A 7,820-nucleotide genomic window follows, 5' to 3' on the forward strand; every position below is an offset into this window, starting at 1 on the left:
TTCTTTTCATAAATATCTGTTGCATCCCTACAACATTTAGTCTACGTTCTAATATTGCCTTATGGAAATGTCTATTCTGTATTCCACTCCAGATTCAAAGAACACCATTGCTGCGTTTTTAAATTTTAATAACTTAACGAAAACAACCCGACGCAGTCGGTTATTCTTTGAACTCCGCTCAATCGTAACATATTTTAATAAGTTTTTTTGTACTGTTTCATCGAAAATCTGAAAGGGTGCGCTCAGTTTGACGTGGTAGAGAAAAAATTTAATTTAAAAACATGATTCTCCCCACGGCGCTCTTGACTGTTTTGTTTATCGGTACAGAAATAATAGTCGAGACAAGATTGATTTTGTTTTTAATAATTTTGTTGTTTTATACTTCATAATGTTCAGTACGAAGATAAACAACACATTTAAACGAAAAACCGGGGAAAAATTTCTATCGAGAATGTGTTATCGGAGAAAGTATGTCAAATATGCTGTTTTAACGTACAAAGTTTTTAATTATCTGATGATTTTCTACAGTTTAGGTATTGGTTACACGTATGTATATTAGATTTAGTGTAGGTAACTGAATCACTGGAAGTGAAAACTGTATTACTGAGCCTGTGAAAATGTTAAATAATTTTATGTTGTTAGATGACATCTTTGTTAGACGAGTAAAACGTATTGCCTATCTTGCAGAGGGTAACGTCTTCCTTCCTATTACCGCATATTTGATGAAATCGAATTGTTATGGAATGTAGCAAAGAATAACTATAATAGACATGCAGGTGGAGAAAAATATACAAGCAAAGGCACAGAAGAAGAAATTGATAAATGACGAAATTGTGAACTAGTGTGAGATTCTAAATTGAGTTGCCTAGTTATTGATTTGAATAGCGGCGCAGAATGTGACAGTGAGTGAATGAATCTATCTGGATGTGGGATTATGATTCAATACTGACAATACCAAAGACAAGGTGATGAGAGTGAAAATAACTAAAGGGGAGTATATACTATATTATTAATATATTATAATATATTATTAATTATACAATTAATATAGTATAACTATAGAAAACCGTATTATATAGTGTGAAAAATTTATTTGCATGGATATGTGTGTTATTGGTCAGAATATATGTGACCATTTCGTTAAAATGTAGGAGGAGAGAGTGAATACTAACTGTTTTGCAGATATGACAAATACATTAGGGTTAATGCAATGATTAAATTTAATTTTATCAAGAAAAATGTACACAGGTAGTAACAGAAAAAACTAAGGAGAAATACAGTGATATAATGATTTGACAGAAGCGTAGGATACAAATATTAAACATTGAAAGGTAAATATATTTACTAATAAATATAAAGTACACTACTTAGATGTACAATTATTAATTAGGTGAATTAAACTTCCAGGGGATACCATAGGTAGTTTAGAAAAGATTTCGATGTAAATATAATACAATAATTCTAACCTACAAATTATTGTGGCTGTATAATTAACTGTAGTTTAAGTCCTTATATCCCGATAATGTACACATTAAATGTCTTATTATTTTATTTATATTAGAATATTGTTATGTATCAAAGCTAAAATAAACTAAATGTCATAGTTAGATGGGGGCAATATTACGAAGCTTTGATGTTATAGATCGAGATGACGTGAGTTCACTGCTACTTATAGAACCAGGAAGTCTATAGAAGAACTATAGAACTATAGCAGGATATACTTATAGAACTTGTCTTGTAATATTTAGAGCATGGTTTGGAAAGTATGGTGGATAATGATTCAGAATAGGTTTATTTTTCAAACACTAACAAATTAAAGTAAAAAATCAATCAGTAAAAAAAACACATAGGTTAATAGACTATTAAAATGTGGCTCTTGTATTGTTCCGAATTCCAATAGGTAGTGTAAGAGAATAAATAATGTCTTACAGGTGTTATTAGATGAATTATTTCTATTATGAATTAACTAATTAGAATTAATATTAATTCTAAGCGGCCAGCTGTGAAATTATCAGTACTTATGCCTGATATTTCGTATTTCTGTTAGAGGCCATTTGTAACCATGTAAAAGCTTTCCTGATTAGCTGCTGTACGATTGGAGGTATAAAAGCAAAAAGAACAGAAACAAAAATTGTAAATTGTTAACTAACTACTAAACTTTTAAGACAATTTGTGTTTAATACACCAATTGTATTTTCTGTATATTAATTTATTATTATATAATGTAATTTTTTTGTATAATAATGTAGTTTATAAGATTATAAATAAAATAGTTTCTATTTATATTAGCTATTCCTACTTGATATTTAAATACTAAATATTTCGTTCTAATCAACTGAATAAAAATACTTAAATTTGTGTTTATTTACAGATATTTTACCTTCGCCAAAATAAATGGGACATATGTCCCCAATGCTGATGGCTGAATGTTGATTAGGCTTTTCAACACAAAACAGAAAAAGAAGTAAGCGAAATTATAATAAACAACTTTTACGTTTCTAGTTAGATAATTCATTAATTATATTTTATGTCGGAAAATCCTAGTATTTATTGAAATAAGTTAATAGTTAGGTAGGGTTGAACAGTCGAACTAGTCGATAGTCAAAAAACTAGCGACTGAAAATAGTAATTACTATTTTAGTCAAATACAGGCTTTGACTGTTTTTATATTCCTGATTGCAGACGTAGATGTCCGAATTCCTTCCTATACTAATTTTGAGAGGGAAAGGACGGTAATAATTTTTGATTTTCTGTGGCATTCAGATCAGTTCATCTTAAATTGGCAAGAGGCAGTGTGAAAAAGGAATTGAATAATGATCCCAAATATACTTAATAGCATTTTAATATTCGGAAATAACAATGACATACTATGATAAAAGTAATTGGTTTATTTTTATTTAGTTCCAACATGTATTTGTCCATCCTTAACTGTCCCATAAGTGGGTTGGAGATGTGCGTATTGCTTTTCGAACTTTGGAAAATTAAAAGAAATAGATAGTTGCTAAAAGTTGTTGATAGTTGATAGTAGATAGTTAGTTGAATTTATTACGTTCAAAATAACATTTATGTTTTGTATGATGTAAAATAATTTTCATATTTTATATATTTGACTTGATTGTAAAAAAGAATAGAGTAATGACCACTAAATATTTGTATCGTATTTTCTTAATCAATAATTATCAACTATTTAACAGCATCGAACCTTTTTTAAATACAGTAATTATTCTATTTATCGTCAATCAGGAAAACGTTATTATTTGATGAAACTACAATGAGTAGGAGTGAGGAGTTTTAACATTCAAAAGGCTTGAACAAACATCGAGATACTCGAAAAAATCAATCACAAAAAAATTAGGTCTTTTTGTGATTCTCAATTGTCAAGATAACAAAAATGCAATAAAAATTATTTGTCTATTTATTTATTTATTACATTAATAAATGATCTTGGAAAATCGAGTACCAAATTCTGCTAAATTAATATATAATATATTCTTATTTACATTTACACTACAAATAAAACATAAAACCATATATTTTACATATAAATCTATGTAAGCATATATTAGGAATATTATTTTCAAGGTCGCGGCTAGGACGCCAAAGCCAGAACGTTAAAAATCAATCGTATGAAATTAATAGACACTAATAAGTGGTAGGATTGAAAATAGTGACTTAAAGTACTCGACTGGAACAGTCGATAGTAAAAAGTAGTCAAATCAGTCGGATCGAAAATAGGGACTAAAACAGTCGAAAGTGAAAAGTAGTTAATAGCTAGGCAATTGATAGTCGTTTTCAGCTGATAGTTCCCAATGCTAGTTAACAGTGAATAAGTTTTCGAATAGATTTCTTATGCGTATTTTCATATATTTGATTGATGTTCAAACAGATATTTAATTTATGTACCTTTATATTTATTGTCATAAAAACGAATATATGTATATTACCTATTCCCGAAACTTTGCATATCTGTATATCTAAACGGTTTACTGTATAATTTGTAGAGTGTATTTTAATGAAATATTTTTCATTATTATTTTTTTAATTTTATAAAATAGATACAACTATTTTAAATCTCTTTAAAAAATTATTGGGTGTGATTTTTAAAAATTGCCCAATCACATGTGCTAAATTCGAGCCGAACTTTTCAGTTCTATACATGGGATATACTCTTCTGCAGTTTATACGATGAAACAGCCATTGCATGCCATCAAAATCATGCATATGTTTTGAAGAAGTAAAATTTGATAACAGGGTCGACCAGTAATAATAAAAATCGAATTTTATAGACTAATTCGGTTGCATTTTCCGACGCATCAAACTTTATTATGTCTCTTTTTAATGAGGATAAAATAAGTAGGAATAATACATTTCTACAAATTGCATTCTCCGGTTTATTCGACGTTATCTATTACATGCATTGGCTGTTTTATTTGAAAGGCTATAACAGGTCAATTGAAAAGTCCCCGACCTGACACATAGATGGCGCTACTAGAATTAAATCCATATGTTTTTTAGTTGGCCCTATCCCTCAAAAGATGCGTGTATAAATTTGACAGCTGTCGGATCATTAGTTTGTAAATATAGCATTTTGAGTGAAGCAACTTTTGTTATTGTGAAATAAAAATGGATAAAAAGGAATTGCGCGCGTAGATAAAATATTGCTTTTTGAAGGAAAAAATACAGTTAAAACAAAAACTTGGCTAGATGCCGAGTTTTCGTACACTGCCCCAGGCGATAACTTGTTGAAATTGTCTAAAGATATCAAATGAACGTGTACATCATATCATTCACGAATATTTGGGTATGAGAAAGCTCTGTGCAAAGTGGGTGCCACGCGTGCTCACTTTTAACCAAAAACAACAACGAGTTGATGATTCGCAGCAGTGTTTAAAGATGATCAAGCGTAATAAATCCGAGTTTTTGAGTTGATATGTGAAAATGGATGAAACATGGCTCCATCATTTCACTCCGAAGTCTAGTCGACAGTTATCCGAGTGGACTGCACACGATGAAACCGCTCCAAAGCGTGGGAAAACGCAATAGTCGGCTGGCAAGGTTATAGCGTCTGTATTGTGAGATGCTATAACTATGGAATAATTTTCAGGCAGTCAACCTTGAAAAAGGAAGCACCATCAAAAGCGATTGTTATATAGCGTTATTGCACCGTTTGAAGGACGAAATCGCCGAAAAACGGTCGCATTTGAAGAAAAAGAAAGCGCTGCTTCACCAAGACAATGCACCGTGTCACAAGTTAGTGAAAACAATGGCAAAAATCCATGAATTCCTTCTACATCCACCGTATTCTCCAGATCTGCCCAAGCGACTATTTCCTGTTCTCAGATCTCAAGAGAATGCTCGCTGGGAAGAAATTTTCGTCGAATGAAAAATTGATCGTCGAAACTGAGGCCTATTCTGAGACAAAGAACAAATCGTACTACAAAAATTTTATCGAAAAGTTAGAGGGTCGCTATAATCATTGTATCACCCTTGAAGGGAATTATATTGAATAAAAAAAACTAATTTTGCCCTTGTAGTATGTAGGCCGGGGACTTTTTAATTGATCGGTTATATTATCTGTTCCCTAAACTTTGCATATCTGTATATCTAAATTGTTTACTGTAGAATTTGTAGAGTGTATTTTAAAGAAATATTTTTTATTGAAATTTTTTAAAAATTTTATAAAATTATTAGATACAACTATTTTAATTCTCCTTAAAAAATTATTGGGTGCGATTTTCAAAAATTACCCAATCGAATCACAGTTGCTAAATTCGAACCGAACTCTTCAGTGCTATACGTGGGATATATTCTTCTGTAGTTTATACAATAAAACAGCCAATGTATGTCATCAAAACGTATGACGTTAGCACGCCGCATTAACTTAGTCGTTTGGTTTACACTTGCTGGTTTGTAACATTTAATTATTATCACTAGTGTTTTAAAAAATTTAGTAAACATTTTATTACAGGGTCGACTAGTAATAATACAAATCAAATTTTATAGACTAATTCGATTACATTTTCCGACACATCAAACTTTATTATGTCTCTTTTTAATGAGGATTAAATAAGTAGGAAAAATCGGTTACAAATTAAAAATATTTTGCAATTGGCAGTTTTTTCGACGTTATCTATTACGTGCGTTGGCTGTTTTATTTGAAAGGCTATATATACTCGATATTCCATATTTGGAGATGCACATTTATGACTTGATGCCGTTTTGCTGATATAATACGAATTCTCATAATACAAATATAATTAAGGCCATTTACTACATTTAACAATAGTGCTTTTCTAACAACGACAGTTTATATAATATTTAGAGGTGTAGTTTTAAAACCAATATTAAGACGATGACCTGCTCTACAATATATTAATATAAATGATAATTAGGTTTGGAAAAATTGAATTATTCCTTTCAATTACTTTTATTACTCACTAAATAAATATAACTATTCGTAATGCCGCAGGATATCGAACTCGTGTCGTCCATAGTCATCAGCTAACAAGTTCAACGCCTTACCGCTAGAGGCTACAACTGTGGGTATAAGAAAATTACTATTAAAATTTTATATTCAAACTTAGAAAAATGTAAACTTTGTTTTAATAACTTTTTCTTTTTGAAGTAAAAAATACTAATCTAAAATTTAAATACTAAAAATTCAAATTTTGTTTAATATTTAATTTTTTTGTTTAATTATTAAGATACTATATATTAAAAAATGCATTAAATTAAGTACATAATTTGTAAAAAAATATTTGTAAAAATATAAACATGAATACGCTATATCTAAAATATTTTTGATTCAAAACAAATATAACATTTGCTTGTTTATCATTTAATGTTATTATTGTCACCTGCATTTTATAGTGCTTGTATTTTAAAAATTATAATGTAATTATCTAACATAATATTAATTAATGGAGTGTTATTTGTATGCACCTAATATATTTTATATAATCTAATATATTTTAAAATTTGAAAATTCCATAATGAACTGAAGCTATTAAGTGATAAAAACTACAAGCCATGATATGTAAAAACGTTTATTCAATCCTGTAAACTTTATTTATATTATTTATAGTTATTCCAATAACCAATATAAAATATTATTTGTTGCTTCCAAGCTCCTTCACCATTTTGTATAATATTTATTTGAATTATTACATTGATATTTAACACATTTTTTAAATATTATTTATTTTATATCAATTTTGAAATTCCTGATAATTTATTATACAATTTATTTGATATTATAACTGTTAAGAATGTTATCTATTGTTTAGTTATGTAGATATTTAATTGAAAGTAAAATATTTTATGAGTAAATAAATTAATATGAAAAGTAAACTAACTAAACATTTAATATTTTTTAAATCCCTTTATACACACAAACACACACACACACACATAATTACAAACACAAATTTACAATCATGCTTCAACAGGATTCGAACCCGCGACTATCGCAACAGCCTATTGGCTTATATATAATAAATTGATTCTAAGGTGCCGAAGGTGATAATTATTTGATAGAAAATCGTATTAAAATATTAGCATTTGGATTGTTCATTTGTTCACCCCAACAATGTATATCTCGCAAAACAACTGTTATTAAGATTTTATTTTGACACATTTTGAACGGAAAATGACAATAATGTATACTTTTTTGACCTGTTGAATTTATATCTGTATCCTAGTAAAGTATATCGCCACTTTTTGCTAGATAAATAACAATTAAATGTTGCATTTCCAGAATTATCTAACCCATTGGCATTTAACTTATTGGTCGTAGATGAACGCTTAAAACTATGGAAATA

The 7,820-nt window shown here is 29.0% G+C and overlaps 1 long non-coding RNA gene across 2 annotated transcripts; it reads left to right on the forward strand.

The window, feature by feature from the left end:
• Nucleotides 1–390: 390 nt before the first annotated feature.
• On the forward strand, nucleotides 391–7,069 carry LOC143193337 (uncharacterized). Of its 2 annotated transcripts, XR_013004986.1 has the most exons (4): nucleotides 391–533; nucleotides 688–1,331; nucleotides 2,372–2,464; nucleotides 6,470–7,069. It is a non-coding gene; the product is annotated as an uncharacterized LOC143193337 (long non-coding RNA). The 2 variants fall into 2 exon arrangements; XR_013004985.1 differs by having other exon boundaries at nucleotides 524–1,331.
• The last annotated feature ends 751 nt before the right edge of the window (nucleotides 7,070–7,820 follow it).

This window comes from Rhynchophorus ferrugineus, unplaced genomic scaffold, assembly GCF_030347505.1.
Source record: "Rhynchophorus ferrugineus isolate W39M unplaced genomic scaffold, kcgeb_rfMv2 rfM3, whole genome shotgun sequence".
NCBI lineage: Eukaryota > Metazoa > Arthropoda > Insecta > Coleoptera > Curculionidae > Rhynchophorus > Rhynchophorus ferrugineus.